The following is a 19480-nucleotide window of genomic DNA, read 5'->3' on the forward strand; positions in this document are numbered from 1 at the left end:
AGAAAGGATATTGTGGAGACATGGCTTAACAACAGCCTGGGTGATGTTTCCGGGATGAAACTTTCACTCTGCAGCGGAGTGTGAGCTGATATGAAACTTCTTGGAAGATTAAACTGTGTGAAAGGTAAAGGTCCCGAATTCGAATCTCGGTCTGGCACACTGTTTTAATCTGTCAGGAAGTTTCATCCTGCAGTTTGTTGGGAACCTATTGCAATCTGAATTCTTCATGGAACCTACTTTTTTAATCTATTCAATCTACTCCCACAGATGCTAATATGGTACAATACCAACTGAGCCAAGGGGACACACACATCTGTATGATCTATTATAGCACATTCTCCTCAAAATTCATCGGATGTGAGAGGTATATGTTGGGTCAGGTGTTAGAGACTGTGCTGCCACTCATGCTAAACCTTAAATCTTAGAAAGATGACTATGTATACTCTGCAAGCCTTCATATAACACACCGTCAAGAATATTTTATATCGCTGTTAGTTGATCAATTTGCTATTCAATCTGGGTATGGAGCAACGGGAGAATGACTATATGCGTCTGTCGTGTAACTTTAAGCATTTGAGTGTGGTCTACCTAAGTTACTTGTACTCTGCAATATGGATCACTGTGGAGAAACTACCTATGGGGGACATATCATGACTGCTCTGAGATTATGTTGTCAAATGTGAAGTGGAATTCTGTTGAGGGGTTTGATGTGTTTGAATGTCATATGTGAATAACATATGGGTTGTGGATGGTTCCAATAAACCTGACTCAGTTCTCTCACTGGGGGTCCACCTTTTAACCCTACCCCAGATGTACCGCTTTGCAAATCATTCTCTAGACACCATTAAAGATATACTGGGTCCAGCTTCGAACCTTGTCCCGGACGTAGCACATTAGGGATCCAAATCTAGGCACTGTTCCAGTTACAACGCGTGGTGAATCCACATTCTAACACTAACTCAGGCCTACCCTGGTTCATTGGATCCATCCTCAACACACGCAAAATGCAATGCATCTGTAGAATATTTTGTTGTGAGTGACTGGGTGCATTCGAGAACAGTGCCATACTACACTGTCCGACTAATTGACTGTTGTACGTAAGAATAATACTCACGAAGGACTGTCTCCATCCTACCAGCGGACATATAGCACACGAAATGGTACAACTGGGGTGATCATGTGCCATCATCGTGGGTCTTTATATAAAAGGAGGTGTGATAGGTGCAGCAGGATGCCTTGGTTTGTTGTTATTACTGCAGAACCTAGAAAATATTATTACGAAATATCGGCAATATAACTTCCATCGAATATATTATGCTCTTTAGCAGGATGTATTTAAATATGCTTACTTCCCCTACAGACTCGTTTTGCGAAGAGTTTTCGGTATTTGCGGGGCTGTAGCACTGCTGAAAATAACATGGTTGAAATCGAAATTTCGCGATTGGTTCAAAATGGTTCAAACGGCTCTGAGCACTATGGGACTTAACTTATGAGGTCATCAGTCTCCTAGAACTTAGAACTACTTAAACCTAACTAACCTAAAGACATCACATACGTCCATGCCCGAGGCAGGATTCGAACCTGCGATCGTAGCGGTCGTGCGGTTCCAGACTGTAGCGCCTAGAACCGCTCGGCCACTCCGACCGGCTCGCGATTGGTAATGTGCGTGCATAGTCTCTTCTCTATATGTATGTGTGTAGTGGTGTCAGTGGCGGACTGTTCACCTATAAAACTTCCTGGTAGATTAAAACTGTGTGCCGGACCGAGACTCGAACTCGGGACCTTTGCCTTTTGGGGGAAAGTACTCTACCAACTGAGCTATCCAAGCACGACTCACGACCCGTCCCCACAGCTTCAATTCTGCCAGTACCGCGTCTCCTACCTTCCAAACTTCACAGAAGCTCTTCTACAAACCTTGCAGAACTAGCACTCCTGGAAGAAAGGATATTGCGAGGCACTGCTTAGCCGCAGCCTGGGGGATGTTTCCAGAGTGAGATTTTCACTCTGCAGTGGAGTGTGCGCTGATATGAAACTTCCTGGCAGATTAAAACTGTGTGCCGGACCGAGACTCTATCTCGGGACCATTGCCTTTCGCGGGCAAGTGCTCTACCAACTGAGTTACCCAAGCACGACTCAGGCTGTGGCTAAGCCATGTCTCCACAATATCCTTTCTTCCAGGCGTGCCAGTTCTGCAAGGTTTGCAGAAGAGCTTCTGTGAAGTTTGGAAAGTAGAAAACGAGATACTGGCAGAACTGAAGTTGTGGGGACGGCTCGTGAGTCGTGCTTGGGTAGCTCAGTTGGTAGAGCACTTGCCCACGAAAGACAAAGGTCCTAAGTTCGAGTCTCGGTCCGGCACACGGTTTTAATCTGCCAGGAAGTTTCATATCAGCGCACACTCCGCTGCAAGTGCAGTCGACACACTGTCAACTAACGAATAACGTATTACCACGATAAAAAATACCCAAAATTTACAGGTTGTAGATGTCCTGACAGGATTGTGAGCACGTATTAGAGCTGTAAGGTATAAACAAAACTAATGAAGTTCATCTGGTAAGCAATAAAGCATATGTGATTCTTCAGTGTCTCCTGGCGTATTTCTTGCTCGATCAGTCCACGGGTGTACTGCTGGTCCATAGTGTCCAAGGGGCACAATATTTCGGCGATCAGACATGTCGACATCGTTAGGTGCGCTGACGCACTGAGCTCCTGAGGGCGGGCGGCCCTCTTAAATCTCCTCCCCCTGCGAAACTGGCATATACCAGATCCCGTGTCAGACTTATATTGGATAGACATTGCGCACCATCGAAGATCGTTGCCGAGAACATCAGAGGCACACTCGACTTAGGTTCCCAAACAAGTCGGCGGTCGCAGAGCACTGTTTGTCCGAAAATCACGAAATGGACTACAAACATACCAGGGTCGTGGCACAGACATCTAATTACTGGGACAGCGTCGTTACAGAGGCTATCGAAATTCGTACCAGGGACGGACTCATCAACCGAGATTGCGGCTATAACCTCAGCAGGGCATGGGGACCAGCACTGAGTCTAATTAAAAAGGCGCTCAGCAAAGAAAACGAACAGGCGACTAGGGCGGATGAGGCATTTACACCGACGCCACCACAGACGCCGACGCCAGCGTCTCACCGACCACTGACGAGCGGGCGCGGACCGCGGAGAAAACGCCTCACAGGGGGAGGGGATTTAAGACGGCCGCCCGCCTCCTGTTAATGTTTTTTTTTTTTTTTTTTTTTTTTGCCAAAAACCTGCAGTAACGAAATTGTCAACCATATATAACACCGCACTTGCAGGAAAAATAAATTGTAACAAATAAAAGTAAGTATGTAAAAACCCTACGGCTGAAAAGGGACGCCAGCATGCCCTCAAACAGCCCGCCTTCCGCCTTCAGAGGAGGAAAAAAAAAAAAAAAAAAAAAAAAAAAAAAAAAAAAAAAAAAAAAAAAGAAAGAAAAACCTCAGGAGCTCAGCGCACCTGACGATGGCGACACGTCTGATCGCCGAAATATTGTGCCCGTTGGACACTGTGGACTGGCAGTACATCTGTGGACTGTTCGAATAAAGCATATACTTATGGGAGAAAAAATATCAGAACAGCAGCAGAAATCAACTCTGTACCCATGTCAGCTCCCTGCTACAGATCTCTACACGGTAGAGTGGAATTCAAAAGAACATGAAGAATTGCACCAGAGTTTGAGTTTCCATCAAGTGCATCGCTACATGAGTCTGCAGACAAGCTCTCTGATGTGCCATAGCAGTACACGGATTTGTTTCCAGACTTCGAGTACCCAATTTGCATCACCCGCGGAGGCTCATCTGGGTACGAGACGAGTGTTACTATACTTTTCATGATCTTCATGTCCAAAATGCATGTGTGTAGACCAAAGAGGGGAATTCTTACAATTTTGTAGTAGGCCGGTGTCTGGACACGCAAATATCCTCATATAAAATCAAACAAAGCATGGTAATGCCAGCAATATGAATATATACATATGGAAAACTATCGAGAAAATATGAAAAAATGACATAAAATCGGTAAAAATCGAAGACAACCTTGTACAATTACAACAAATTGACGTGACATACGTAAAATTGATGGAAATACGACGAAATATATAAAATCGCGAAAAACTTGCAAAACTACGTAATTTGACTGAGAATACATAATATTAGAGGAAAGTAGCATGAAATGCGGGGAACTGCGGTGGGTTCCGGGTACCGGGTCACTGAAGACCGAGAAAAGCTTAAAAATTATACTCGTGTGTGCATTCAGTTTTAACCCTCCCCCTCCTTCTATAAACTACCAGGGTTTTCGTTAACACATACTTCAAAAAAGGCCATACAAGTATTACACAGAGGCGCTGTATTAAAGCAGGAGAAGCAAATGTATCCCAATCCATAACTGTGTTCTCACACATGAAATCGAATATATATATTACCAAACTACGTGTGGTTCTCACAAGCAATATTATTCGTTAAGTATTAAGGAGAAAAATCTATGCGTTTATCAGACTTAAGCCATTCCCTAGCGTGTTCTGCAGGAGATGCTACATATATCACCCTTAATAGTGTGAGAAGGGTGTACTCGAGAGACATAGGGTTAAGACTAAATTGCTGTGTTATCCTACACATGAGAAAAAACTACTTAACATCACGCCAGGACTTCTTTGTGCAAGATTAATGCCACCAGAGCTGTGTCGATGCTACTGTAAACAGCAATAAGACTTACATCTCCTTTGGCTACTGATCGTGATGCTTACTCCCTCATAAGAAGTTGGTGCTTCTTCGTGTGCATTGTCGTGCAGCAGGGCGTGGGCAGTGATTCAATGTATCAACTATCGAAATATTCATGTCGTTTTCTCTTCGATTTATTACCTAGTGAACCATCAAAACCGTTACTTCTACTAATAATAAGCACGACTGACACGGTAAGTGTTATTGGGGGTATGCACGTTTCCAACTTAAAGAGATGTATAAAACCCAATAATTTCCTAAGAGACAGAACAGCAGCCGCCTGACTTCATTCTAGTTGGTTAATAAGCAGCTCGAGCGGCGGATATACACCGACGATGCCTTCCTATGACACCAGAACAGTGTAGAAGGAAATATTTTTGTCATTTTAAAGTTTGTCACCGTAGTGATTGAGGTAGAAAACTTGCAGGGTGGTTGTATGTCTGGTGTCCTGCATTAGTAATTACTTACGATTTGCCGATCTGCGTTTCCTCACATCTCGTCTGGAAACGTAGATCAGCAAATCGTAAGTAATTACTGTTTTTACAAAAAATCGCGAAGTGAACTGTTTGATGATCTATAACTAACAAAACTGTATCGTTATAGATACCACTGATGATGCCTTAGAACAGGAGAAGGCGAAACGCGTGTGGGATAAATGAAGTAACTAGCAGCAGGAAAAGGCAGTTTGATTTGCAAAACAAGTATTTATATGATTGCTGTGGAGGGTGGCCACACAAACAAACTTGCTAGTATATCGTACTTGCAAAGTAGTGGAGGGGTGACTTAGTGATGATACAGAAAGTGGGAAGCATTCTGCTGTGTCATTGGCTTCATGGAACAATTGGTAAATGGAAATTCCGTGTGGCTAGGGCCTCCCGTCGGGTAGACCGTTCGCCTGGTGCAAGTCTTTTGAGTTGACGCCACTTCGGCGACTTGCGTGTCGATGGGGATGAAATGATGATGATAAGGACAACACAACACCCAGTCTCTGAGCGGAGAAAATCTCCGACCCAGCCGGGAATCGAACCCGGGCCGTTAGGTATAACATTCCGTCGCACTGACCACTCCGCTACCAGGGGCGGACGGAACAATTGGTAAAATTGCTAAAATTGATCATGCTATCAATTGCGTTGTTTATTACAGTATATCGTCCCATATTGATGGTGTCTTTCACACCTCGTCCATCCATTGGTACTCTGCTGATTACCACATAATGACTGAGTGACGCCACTTGGTTGGGATGGAGAGAGCCTTGGCGGAATACTGGACATCTGCTACTTGTCACTGTGGAGCACAGGATTAAATGTAGAGGTCATCACCTTCAGACAGTTGTTTGGAAGCGTTCCTCAATGCTGCAGACTCATCCTATTTCTGTATGTTATGATGACCTCCACATTTTTTTCACTAATGAGATAACAGTACCTCTTTTTATTTCTACTACCCACACATGTTGTGAATAGCATCTTCCAGCGATGGTCAACCCTGGAACAGTAATCATGCACATGACTGTAAAATGAGGAAATAATGCTCCTCAAAACAAACCCCTGAGACATCTGCTATCCTGTCACTGTGGAAGATTAGATTAACCGTATAGGTTATCACCTTTGGGTAGCTGTTTTGAAATGCTCTTCAATGCTGTAAACTCTTCCAGTTTCCATTCATTGCAATGTCTTCCTCATTTTTGTCAATGAGAAACATTGCCTCAGTGTTTTATTTCTACCATTCTGTGTGCTGTGGAGGCAGCATAGTTTGCACAAAGACGATATTCAGCTTTCTGTGAGAGCCAATGGATCGAAATGTGTTAATGTCAGATTAGCATCTGACACAGACTCCGAATCATGGTAGAAAAACAAAGTGTATGGTGGTGAACAAAGCTGTAGTCATACATTTCTTGGATGTGTTACAGCTGAAAAAACAATGTATTAAATTGCTTGTGAAAGAACAACAAAGTAACCCACTCTTGAGATTGGTAGTCTGTTGGATATGGTCTTTCTCCAGTACAGGTGACAAAACTTTACACAGGTCTGTGCAAGCGACTTCGACCACTAACCACCTGCTCCAATGGAGTGATTCATGTGTGTGTGTAATATGCACGATGTCAACATTCAGACGGTATTTGTTTTTCGATATATCGGAAGTGAGATAGCTCTGAGCACTATGGGACTTAACATCTGAGGTCATCAATCCCCTAGAACTTAGAACTACTTAAATCTAACTAATCTAAGGACATCACACACATCCATGCCCGAGACAGGATTCGAACCTGCGACCGTAGCGGTCGAGCGGTTCCAGACTGAAGCGCCTATAACCGCTCGGCCACACTGGCCGGCTAGAAAAGAGAGATACGGTAAAATCTTATAGGACCTTCTATTACAAGGAGTGGTATAACTGGTTAAAGTCTGATGCAGATAGTTTGCAGTTTTTTATCTACTCTAGATGTTACAAAATAACGACGAGGAGTGCTCTCAAATGTACAAAATGGCTGTATAGATGCTGATCTGTATCGTTATTTCATACATCTGAAATTAATGTAATGCCCTCATACATGACAATTTGTAATTTGAACACACAGAATGCTTTCAAAACTACATAAATTTTGCTCATAAAACTAGTAGAAATCAGTTATGTCTATTCTTGTGGAATCATGCCTGTTTGTATTATTATCGTCATGACAGCGCATTAAAAGAAGGTGTTACTGCAAGTACTTCATAATCTCTAATTATAAAGTAGACACCACTTGAATTATAGCTCGTTGTGCAACCTAGAAACGATAGTGTTGTTCCCTACATATGTGTAGACTGCGTGTAATAAGCTGTTCTGTGATGATCAAATTGCTTACGAAACTAGAATGCAACAATCTGCTGCTATTGTGAATGACTATCTGCTGGATGACAAAACCTTACACATTGGTCGCTAGATTGCGAGTTATGGAGCAAAAAATGTCAGATGTCATCTTGTTTTTGATGTATCGGGGGAATCTTACGGGGTTCTCTAATAGGTGATGTTACAGGGTTATTACAAATGATTGAAGCGATTTCACAGCTCTACAATAACTTTATTATTTGAGATATTTTCACAATGCTTTGCACACACATACAAAAACTCAAAAAGTTTTTTTAGGCATTCACAAATGTTCGATATGTGCCCCTTTAGTGATTCGGCAGACATCAAGCCGATAATCAAGTTCCTCCCACACTCAGCGCAGCATGTCCCCATCAATGAGTTCGAAAGCATTGTTGATGCGAGCTCGCAGTTCTGGCACGTTTCTTGGTAGAGGAGGTTTAAACAATGAATCTTTCACATAACCGCACAGAAAGAAATCGCATGGGGTTAAGTGGGGAGAGCGTGGAGGCCATGACATGAATTGCTGACCATGATCTCCAACACGACTGATCCATCGGTTTTCCAATCTCCTGTTTAAGAAATGCCGAACATCATGATGGAAGTGCGGTGGAGCACCATCCTGTTGAAAGACGAGGTCGGCGCTGTCGGTCTCCAGTTGTGGCATGAGCCAATTTTCCAGCATTTCCGGATACACGTGTCCTGTAACGTTTTTTTTTGCAGAAGAAAAAGGGGCCGTAAACTTTAAACCATGAGATTGCACAAAACACGTTAACTTTTGGTGAATTGCGAATTTGCTGCACGAATGCGTGAGGATTCTCTACCGCCCAGATTCGCACATTGTGTCTGTTCACTTCACCATTAAGAAAAACTGTTGCTTCATCACTGAAAACAAGTTTCACACTGAACGCATCCTCTTCCATGAGCTGTTGCAACCGCGCCGAAAATTCAAAGCGTTTGACTTTGTCATCGGGTGTCAGGGCTTGTAGCAATTGTAAACGGTAAGGCTTCTGCTTTAGCCTTTTCCTTAAGATTTTCCAAACCGTCGGCTGTGGTACGTTTAGCTCCCTGCTCGCTTTATTCGTCTACTTCCGCGGGCTGCGTGTGAAACTTGCCCGCACGCGTTCAACCGTTTCTTCGCTCACTGCAGGCCGACCCGTTGATTTCCACTTACAGAGGCATCCAGAAGCTTTAAACTAGGCATACCATCACCGAATGGAGTTAGCAGTTGGTGGATCTTTGTTGAACTTCGTCCTGAAGTGTCGTTGCACTGTTATGACTGACTGATGTGAGTGCATTTCAAGCACGACATACGCTTTCTCGGCTCCTGTCGCCATTTTGTCTCACTGCGCTCTCGAGCGCTCTGGCGGCAGAAACCTGAAGTGCGGCTTCAGCCGAACAAAACTTTATGAGTTTTTCTATGTATCTGTAGTGTGTCGTGACCATATGTCAATGAATGGAGCTACAGTGAATTTATGAAATCGCTTCAATCATTTGTAATAGCCCTGTAGGAAGTTCTATTACAAGACAGGCTCTCACGATTTTTTTTTTCATGCATGCCAGCATGATATAGCATTGCACTGGTAAAATGGGACTTGTCGTAGTGTACAAAAAACAACAATGTCCTCTCGAATTATAGCTTCTTGTCGTCAAATGTCAAATGATCGTGTTTTTTCTGACATGTGAGCAAATGGCGTGAAACAGGCTGTTCCGAGATGTTATTTCACATGTCTGAATTGTCTGTAATACACATGTGCATGACAGTTTATTTACTGATACTGATTTGAAAGTGAGGGACGCTCTCAAGTCATGTAATTTGTCCATCAAGAAAGTGCTTAATATAGATGTTTTTTCTTCAGAGTTTAAATTCTAGCTTTTTCTTTACTCCAGAGACAGTTTCGAAATAATGACATTCTGCATGATTGGCAGTTTTTGCAGCAAAATAATGGAAGCTTTTTTTATTTTACATAGATGTATATGAGACGTGCAGTTTGGTCATCTGTAATCGAAGATGGTGCTATATTTTTTTCACTTTGTTGGATATCGCAAAACAACAGAGAGAGAGAGGCGTGAATTGCATCCTGTAGTCAAACGTAAAAACTGAACAGAATTTGCTCATAAAACTAAATGAAAATGGATGTGTCTATTTACATGGAAATAGGACATTTATTAACGTCACCAGTGTGTTTTCCTTATAGTACATGCATTGACGTTAAATAAAAGTGTTCTCCATCACAGAACGGGGAGTGCTTGCAGAGGCGTGTTTAACTAACAAGTGAGTTGTACTTGGGTTTTCCGTCATTTATCTCACTTTTTTCTGTAGGCATTATGATGGCCTTTTTTGTTAGCGAAGATCCGCCGCCTCGACCACAAAGCCACGTGCTCCACTGGGGAGGCTGCTCCAACTGCAGCTGGTCAAAGATTCTGCTCCCAGATACGGCAGGGGCTGCAGCCAGCAAAGGTGGTTGCAGCTGACTTAGACAAAGCGTGTATCCCCCACCATAGGTGGAGGGAGAGGGAGGGATGAGGGGAGGTAAGAGTAGCTCCAATTTCACTAGTTCCTGACTCCACACTGAGGGAACGCATGTTCAACTGCTGCCCCTCTCTCCTGGTGCAATCTTTTGGGACGACGATTTTCCCCAGTCCCCAGTGCATGTGTTGGATTATGACCCATTGATTATGAGTGCTGGCTTTTTAACGACAATTTCGATGTGTAATTAGAACAGTGAAGCATTTTCCATCAGTTGTGGTAGCATGTATTGACTTCGATTATCTGGGTTACAGGATGATTGTCGAGCAATGCAAGAGGAGGCACCTGTAGCGAAATCTAACACCAAAAGGCGATAGATACAGTCCTCTGTTGTATGCTTGCTGGTAACACACTCATTTAACCGCTCTCTGTCCAACACCAGCGTCTCATCAGTTTAACACAATTCCCGCCAAAAAAAATAAAGATAGTACCTCCCTTGCAGCCTTTTCCTGTCAGCTTGTAGGTGAAGGATAGGGTTTGAGCCGGACAGAGTGGCCGTGCGGTCATAGGCGCTGCAGTCTGGAACCGAGCGACCGCTACGGTCGCAGGTTCTAATCCTGCCTCGAGCATGGATGTGTGTGATGTCCTTAGGTTAGTTAGGTTCAATTAGTTCTAAGTTCTAGGCGACTGATGACCTCAGAAGTTAAGTCGCATAGTGCTCAGGGCCATTTGAACCATTTTTTGATAGAGTTTGAGAACATCTGCCACCAGTTTCAAGTGATATTGAGAAATTTTTTCCAGCAGGATAATACCAGTTCTATGGCAACGTTAATTTTTGAGCTGTGTTGTGATTTTAGGAGCTCCTTGTGTAGCGGTACGTATGTACACTGGTGTCCAAAATTAAAGCAACAAACTGTTATTACCACATCCTGTGTTTAATTCATGATATAATCATACAAACTGTCAACAGATATCCGTACGATCGTGTTCTACATGGAAAATGGCATTCCGGTTAATGGACAACCACGCCAGCAATGTTGTCAGGGCACCTATGAAGCGGGATAGTGTTTGCAGTGTAGTCCCACATCCACAATCGCCGTGTACGCAGTTACAGACAGTGCAAATTCCACAAAGAAGAAGCCTACAGACTCCATAGGAAGAATGGAAGCAGGAGACATGCGAAGTGATGTGGCCCAATGGCTTAATGTGAATCGTTCTGTTGTTTCTTGGATAAGGCGACAGTTTATAGAGATGGAAACTGCATTCCGGAGACTAGGACAGGGCCGACCACGTGTGACATAAGAAAGAGTGGACCGTTTTTTGGCTGCAAGGGCACAACGATACTGCCATACTACTGTACTGCAACTGGCATCTGACCTCGCAGCATCCCCTGGACGTGTTGTATCGGGGCTAATGGTGTACAGAAGGCTTCAGCAGAGGGTTCTTAATTGTTGGATACCTGCTGTGTATTTACCTCTGACGTGTCTTCACAGAAGTGAACGTCTAGAGTGGAGCCTTCAACATGCCACCTGGATTGTCGAACGGTGGGCAGATGTCCTTTTCACAGATAAGTCCTGATTTGGTCTGAAGAGTGATTCTCGACGGATTCGCATCTGGAGGGCACATGGAACACGATTTCGGGATCCAAGCATTGTGAAAAGAGACCAATATCAAAGGGGATTCTTAATGGTGCGGGCAGGGATGAATTTGACCACTCGAACGACTCTTCATGAAATTGTATGGATGAATCAGCAAGATTTAACTGCTGTCAGGTACGATGAGGAGATCGTGGGATCTCACGCGCAGTTGTTGCGACGTGCTGTTGGCCCAGACTTCGTACTGATGGACGATAATGCTTCACCTCATAGAGTACAGATGGTTGGTGTTCTCTTGGAAATGGAAGATATTGCACTCATAGTGTGACCTTCTTGACCTCCCGATTTGAAGCCCACAGAGCATTTCTGGGATACATTATGGAGATGGATTGCACCACATCAGCATCCACCAAGCACTCTCCAAGATTTGTGAGCAACTCTGCACAAAGAATGGACATTATCGCCTAAACATGAGATTGATGACATCATTTCCAGCACGTCCCGACGTTGTCAGGCCTATATTGGTGCCAGAGGTGGCTACATCCCACACTGAGCACATTAACGAGTTGTCAGAATGTGTGTGCAAATCTATTAAGTTGGAAAAAAACAAAGAGCATTTTTGTCTACCATTATGCATGTTGCAGCTGATTACATTCTGTACTTTTTACAGTGTTTCTGCTTTGCTGTGTGGGTGTTATGATGACGAGTTGCGCAACGGATTGATCTGACAAGTACCCTTTGGCTCCTGCAAGAAGCAATTTCCACTTCACGCTACTACAGAAGTCAGACAGGTGCTCCTAACGTACCAAAACGAAATGCCTGAAAAACTTTCAGCAATAAATATCTTCTGGAGTCGTTGGCTGTAAGGAAAAGAGGCAAAAATATTCTATTTTCTTAAATAACTAGTGGGGTACTTGGGTAGTGGAGTATTGCTAGTTAGTTTAAGAAAACGAACAGACAATATTATTTATTGCAAAATTTAAGAAAAATCAGATGAAACTTTTATTTATAAACTGATACACAAATTTCCAGGTTCTTTTCAGAATAGGAGGTGCCCCTTACGGATAGGAATCCTGTTAATGACATTTATATACAAAGTGTGGGAAAGATGTTTTATCCCTTTTCTTTAAGAATGTTATTAACTCGGCAGAATGGCTGAGAGCCACAGTTACTCAAATTGAATAATTATCCGATTGAATTTTTCTAAGTACAGTCGAGGCTGTCGCGTGATAAATGTAATGGGGTGACGTGAATGAAGTATGTTATTTCTAATGGAGCAAAGATGGGGCTCGCCTACGCTGTAGCGCACAACACTGTGAGCTGCGACGACTGCTGCCTGCTTCGTTTGCCACTGAAAAATAACAAAACTGTCTCTTTCTATCTGGATTGACCTTCGCCAACGCCTTGATGAAGTCAAGGATTTTTGTCTGCCCCTAGTCTAACTATTGGCGTGGTACACCGGTCAGATAACCAGTCCACCGCGATGCCACTCAGTGTTTGCTCGCAGGCTCTATCTAATACTCTGTCTGTGTTCACACGTTAAGTGATGCGGCCAACACAGTGAACAAAAGCTTAATCGTGAGGACTCAATATAGAGTATCACTCCGATTCACTAGTGACAGAGGTGCTCTCTCAGTGCAGTACTGAGTAGAGACTTTGTTCCTCGCTCTCTGCATACACGCACGAGCGCACTCGCTCCCGCTACGTGTTCCCGCTGCAAGGGCGTCACTGGAACTACTCCTCTCCACACAAAAAGCAAAAGGGTATATCATCCGCTGTCTTTCCCTCACTCCTCCAGCGCATTGCATCAGAAACAGTTCGCCAATCAGCGTTATTCTTACAAACGTGAGAATGGCTAAGCCGACCAATCCGAAAATATATAGCATCTGCGTTAGGCGTTTACTGTCCACAAGTGGACTAATGGACTGAAATGGTGCACCAGGTCCATCAAAAAATGTGTTTACCGCGGCTCTCCCAAACAATACAACAGGTTTTGCTTTTAAGGTGAACACGCAGGCCATTATCCCTTTTCTCTGGCAAAAACTGTTTTGGTCTTTGGGCGGTCGGCCGGACGGCGCACCTGCATTCTAACCCACCCTCCTACAGACTTTCTGGCGGGCTGGTTGCCTCTGCCAAACAAAAACTCCTGTGGCCGTCGTGTCTTGAATGGTTGTGTACGCCAGCCTCGACTTTTTAATCTCAGTGCGCACATGCGATTTATTTATTAGATTTACATATCGATTACATGGAAATATGTAAAATTGACTCTACCCTATCGAGTTTGGGCTCGAATGAAACGTCTTGATACGCAGAATACGATGGTGAGGTCGGAATATGTAAGAAATGAAGGTCAGGAGACCACGCCACCTTACAGTATTTATATTGTTTTTCGTCAAAATAAACGCAACTTTGCAAAATTTCAGTTTGTTGCTTTAATGTTGGACACAAGTGTAGTTGTGTCATTGGAACCAATCTTTATGATTAATTATATAATTTCGACCGATCTCTATTTCAGTTTCCCAACCAAAGTAAAGAAACTATATTAACCTAACCTTCTTCTCCTGCATCTGGACAGTTTCCATATGTTTGGGGAGGAGGGGGGGGGGTTGCACCTGACTTTCTCTCCAGAAGGACTGGGGTACGAATCCCAGAAAGGGCACCGCAATTTTTAATTTCCCATGTGGAGGGTAGGGGGGAGGGACCTCATCACATTCCTGGGACAAAAAAATTGCCACCAAAATTTGAAATTCCCGCTAAAGTTCGAAATTCCTGCCAGCAGGTTAGTTGGGGAAAGGGGGAGGACGTTGGGAGCCACAAGCCGGCTGGGAAAAACACATGACATCATGGGAGATGGAATTGGGGTGGAGGCAATTAATTGAGCAATTTAATTAAATTGCATATCAATTTGATATCAAAATTGGGTGGTGCCACCCTTACCCTAATACTTGTTGCCCAATCATGCTGTCATGTTAGTGGCCGGTAGAAGTCCAGAGACAACCCAATCTGTGCAACACAGTGAAACTGTGCTCCTGTTAAGCTGACTGCAGCTGTCAACACGAATCTGACCCGATCTCAGCCGCAGCCTGTGCGTCTGAACTGCTTATTATCCGTATTTCACTTTCCAGACAAATATCTTCAAAAAAGACCTCATAAGTCTTACATTTATACGAGATGTTAACAAACTGCCACATCGTGACGCAGGTCTTATCAGTAGCTTGGACGACAATGTGGCCACTGTTGCGGACAGTTTGGGCTGAGGTCTGCGAAGCCACCTTTAACAGAATGAGAGGGAGGAAAGCCACCTAGGATGCTTAGCACAGGTGATTATGGGATCGAGAGGAGAAGCTGCGATTCATGGGAAGTTAACAATAAAGCACACACTTTAGGCTTCAATTGGAGAACAATATATTTTCCCGATGGTTTAGCCTTATCTGGAGAGGTGTCTTCCAGTGGCTGTATATCTTTGCAAATCAATGAGCACACCCTACCACCCTATATGTCAGGCCTTATTAGCAAGTCCCGGTTTCTGAGCTCTAGTCTGCTCTGCTTGGGACTCGTTCTGACAATACACGGTCAAATACCTTAATCACAATTGGAGACAAGTGCGAGAGAGCACTTGTTCCTCTTTATACTATGACAGACAGAAAATGTTAACTGTTACTCACTGCGATTCACGCTGCAGGTGACTTGTTCATACTAGGTGACCACCTCACCTCGTATGTAGTTCTGGCCTGGAAACCCGTTTCCTGTTGTCCATCTCGAGACCGCCATTACGTTGTCTTAACATCGCTACTTAATAAGGTTCCTTTTTCGTAGCATCCACGATAGTTCTTCCATTAATAAAACTTGACAGCCACGACAAATTTCTCTCTTTCAGAACTGCTTTGCGTGCCGTACCCTGCTGCATTTTATATATTTTTTTTTCTACTTCGCTTATCATTAGTTATTTTCCTACCTAAATAGCAAAACAACGTTTAGTGTGTAATTTCCTAATCCTAATTCCCTCATCATCACCGGGTTTAATTTGACTACATTCCATTGCCCTTGTTTTACTTCCGATGTAGTTCATCTGACAACATCTTTTGAATACACTAACCATTCCTTTCGTCAGCGCCTCCAAGTCCGTCGCTGTCTCTGACGTAATTACGTCACCTGCAAACCTTATCTGATTGTTGTTGTTGTGGTCTTCAGTCCTGAGACTGGTTTGATGCAGCTCTCCATGCTACTCTATCCTGTGCAAGCTTCTTCATCTCCCTGTACCTACTGTAAACGACATCCTTCTGACGATCCCTTCTTCTAGTCAAGTTGTGCCACAAACACCTCTTCTCCCCAATTCTATTCAATACCTCCTCATTAGTTATGTGATATACCCATCTAATCGTCAGCATTCTTCTGTAGCACCACATCGCGAAAGCTTCTATTCTCTTCTTGTCCAAACTATTTATCGTCCACGTTTCACTTCCATACATGGCTATATTCCATACAAACACTTTCAGAAACGACTTCCTGACACTTAAATCTATCCTCGATGTTAACAGATTTCTCTTCTTCAGGAACGCTTTCCTTGCCATTGCCAGTCTACATTTTCTGTCTTCTCTATTTCGACCGTCATCAGTTATTTTGCTCAACAAATAGCAAAACTCCTTTACTACTTTAAGTTTCTCATTTCCTAATCTAATTCCCTCAGCATCGCCCGACTTAATTCGACTACATTCCATTATCCTCGTTTTGCTTTTGATGACGGTCATCTTATATCCTCCTTTCAAGACACTGTCCATTCCATTTAACTGTCTTCCAAGTCGTTTGCTGTCTCTGACAGAATTACAATGTCATCGGCGAACGTCAAAGTCTTTATTTCTTCTCCATCGATTTTAATACCTACTCCGAATTTTTCTTTTGTTTCCTTTACTGCTTGCTCAATATACAGATTGAATAACATCGGGGAGAGGCTACAACCCTGTCTCACCCCATTCCCAACCACTGCTTCCATTTCATGTCCCTCGACTCTTATAACTGCCATCTGGTTTCTGTACAAATTGTAAATAGCCTTTCGTCCCTGTATTTTACCCCTGCCACCTTCAGAATTTGAAAGAGAGTATTGCAGTCAATATTGTCAAAAGCTTTCTCTAAGTCTACAAATGCTAGAAACGTAGGTTTGCCTTTCCTTAATCTTTCTTCTAAGATAAGTCGCAAGGTCAGTATTGCCTCACGTGCTCCAATATTTCTACGGAATCGAACTGATCTTCCCCGAGTTCGGCTTCTACTAGTTTTTCCATTCGTCTGTAAAGAATTCGTGTTAGTATTTTGCAGCTATGACTTATTAAACTGATAGTTCGGTAATTTTCACATCTGTCAACACCTGCCTTCTTTGGGATTGGAATTATTATATCCATCTTGAAGTCAGAGGGTATTTCGCCTGTCTCATACATCTTGCTCACTAGATGGTAGAGTTTTGTCAGGACTGGCTCTCCCAAGGCTGTCAGTAGTTCTAATGGAATGTTGTCTACTCCCGGGGCCTTGTTTCGACTCGGGTCTTTCAGTACTCTGTCAAACTCTTCACACAGTATCATATCTCCCATTTCATCTTCATCTACATCCTCTTCCATTTCCATAATATTTTCCTCCAGTACATGGCCTAGTATAAACCCTCTATATACTCCTTCCATCTTCCTGCTTTCCCTTCTTTGCTTAGAACTGGGTTTCCATCTGAGCTCTTGATATTCATACAGGTGGTTCTCTTTTCTCCAAAGGTCTCTTTTATTTTCCTGTAGGAAGTATCTATCATGGAAACTTTAACAGGTTTAGTGAGTACACGAGCGACTGTTGCGGTCTCTGTTATCTGGTTTGACATTTCTTCGCTCATTGTTTGGGGGGCAGCGGCTCCACTTTGGTTTGTTCTCTGTGTGGCTGACTGTACTGCATACTCTACAGCAAGTGTCTTTGAAAAAAGTGAATCTGGGCAGAGACACAGAGCTATAATGATATTCCTTATAAGTCCAACTACTTTCCTGGATTTCAGTCCCGAATTATCCGGGCTGGTAGATCTGCTTTACCTTGTTCGTCTGAGTTAATGCCCAGAAAATATTAGCAGGTTTCTGGGAATCAAATCAGCGAAATTTGAACTAAAATTGTCCCAAAATCACAATCCATTGATATAAATTGACTCTAATTCGTTTTTACAGCAGTATCGCGTCTTGAAACAGAATCAGAGACGGAAATTACTTTTTTCCTGTCGCTAATCTCTCTCTCTCTCTCTCTCTGTCTGTCTGTCTGTCTCTCTCTCTCTCTCTCTCTCTCTCTCTCTCTCTTTCTCTCTGGTTCGTGCAGAACGATTAGTCACTGATAGAGCTGTCTCATTAGAACCGAAACAGCAATACCAACCGAAGATATTTAAATATTTTCTCTGGTAAACGAAGATTAGCTTTAGCTGAAGCATTTACTTTGTGGTTTGTTTCCGGAAAAGCCAATGGATCTCAGTTTGATGACCTGGAGGCTAACACCCAAACCTCCAGAAGTCAGACACTCAGGTCGGTACCAAACGTTGTGTGTCGATAGAGTATCAGCCAAAACACCAATTTAGGTTGTGCTCTGTGCTGTCGTCCGGTAGAACATACGTAAACGGTGATTAAAAGTAACACCAGAACTGCGGATTATAGGGAACATGCATCTGTGAGGTGTAAACAACAAGATCCCTGGTAAGTCACTCGGTAGAGTGTCAGATAATCGCAATGAAGTCCCGATTCGAAAACCACTGAAGGCGATTTTTTTAACTGTTTACGCATGAAATTGCTATATGGGAGAACATTTTCTGACATGTAAAAGGACGTTTCGAAGTTTATATAAATGTTCTTTCGGCAGTCTGCTTTCGCTTCGTTAGCTGAAAGTAGTAAACCTATAGAGTACATTTGTATAGATAGGTGTGGTGTTATCTATTCAAATGTACGCTATAGATTTACTACTTTCAACTTACGAAGCGAAAGCAGACTGCCAAAAGAACATCGCTACAAACTCCAAAACATCCTTTTATATGTCGAAAAAATGTTCTCCCATATAACAGTTTCATGCGTAGGCTGCTCGAAAAGGAAAAGTCGCCTTCACTGGGTTTCGAAAAAAAAAAATTGAAATTTGTGGTAAGTCCTACGTGACCAAACTACTGAGGTCATCGGTCCCTAAGCTTACACCTACTTAACCTAACTTAAACTAACACAAAAGACAACACACACCCATGTCCGAGGGAGGACTCGAACCTCCGACGGGAGCAGCCGCGCGAACCGTGATAAGGCGCCTAAGACCGCACGGCTAGCCCTCGCGGGCTGGGCTTCGAACTCGCGACCTTCAGTCGTTAGTCTGAAGCTCTACCAACTGACCTACCACGTTTCCTACAATCCGTAGTTCTGGTCTTACTTTTAATTACCGTTGACGCATGTTCTACTGGACTACAGCACACAGCACGAACTAAATCGGTGTTTTGGTTGGTACTCTATCGACACACAACGTTTGGTACCGATCTGAGTGTCTGAAATCTGGAGGTTTAGTGATAAGTACCAAACAACAAATTCTGAGTTTTAGGCTTTGATATTACGGCCAACTCTTGGATATTTTTTGAACGTAACATGGTCAACATAAATGGCAGTGATTGGTGTGTATGAATAGTTAGTGCAAATGCCGCAGTGGTTTTGGTTTGATGTCCGACTTGAATACGATGCACGCTACTGTAGCTGTAAGGAGATGAACACGCCTAGAGTGACGAACTGTCAAACTAGGCTACAACAACAACAGGTATACATTTATTCAGTTTACTTCATTCATTTTCTCCGGTTTCGT

Source organism: Schistocerca piceifrons, chromosome 1 (assembly GCF_021461385.2).
Source record: "Schistocerca piceifrons isolate TAMUIC-IGC-003096 chromosome 1, iqSchPice1.1, whole genome shotgun sequence".
In the NCBI taxonomy this organism is placed as follows: Eukaryota; Metazoa; Arthropoda; class Insecta; order Orthoptera; family Acrididae; genus Schistocerca; species Schistocerca piceifrons.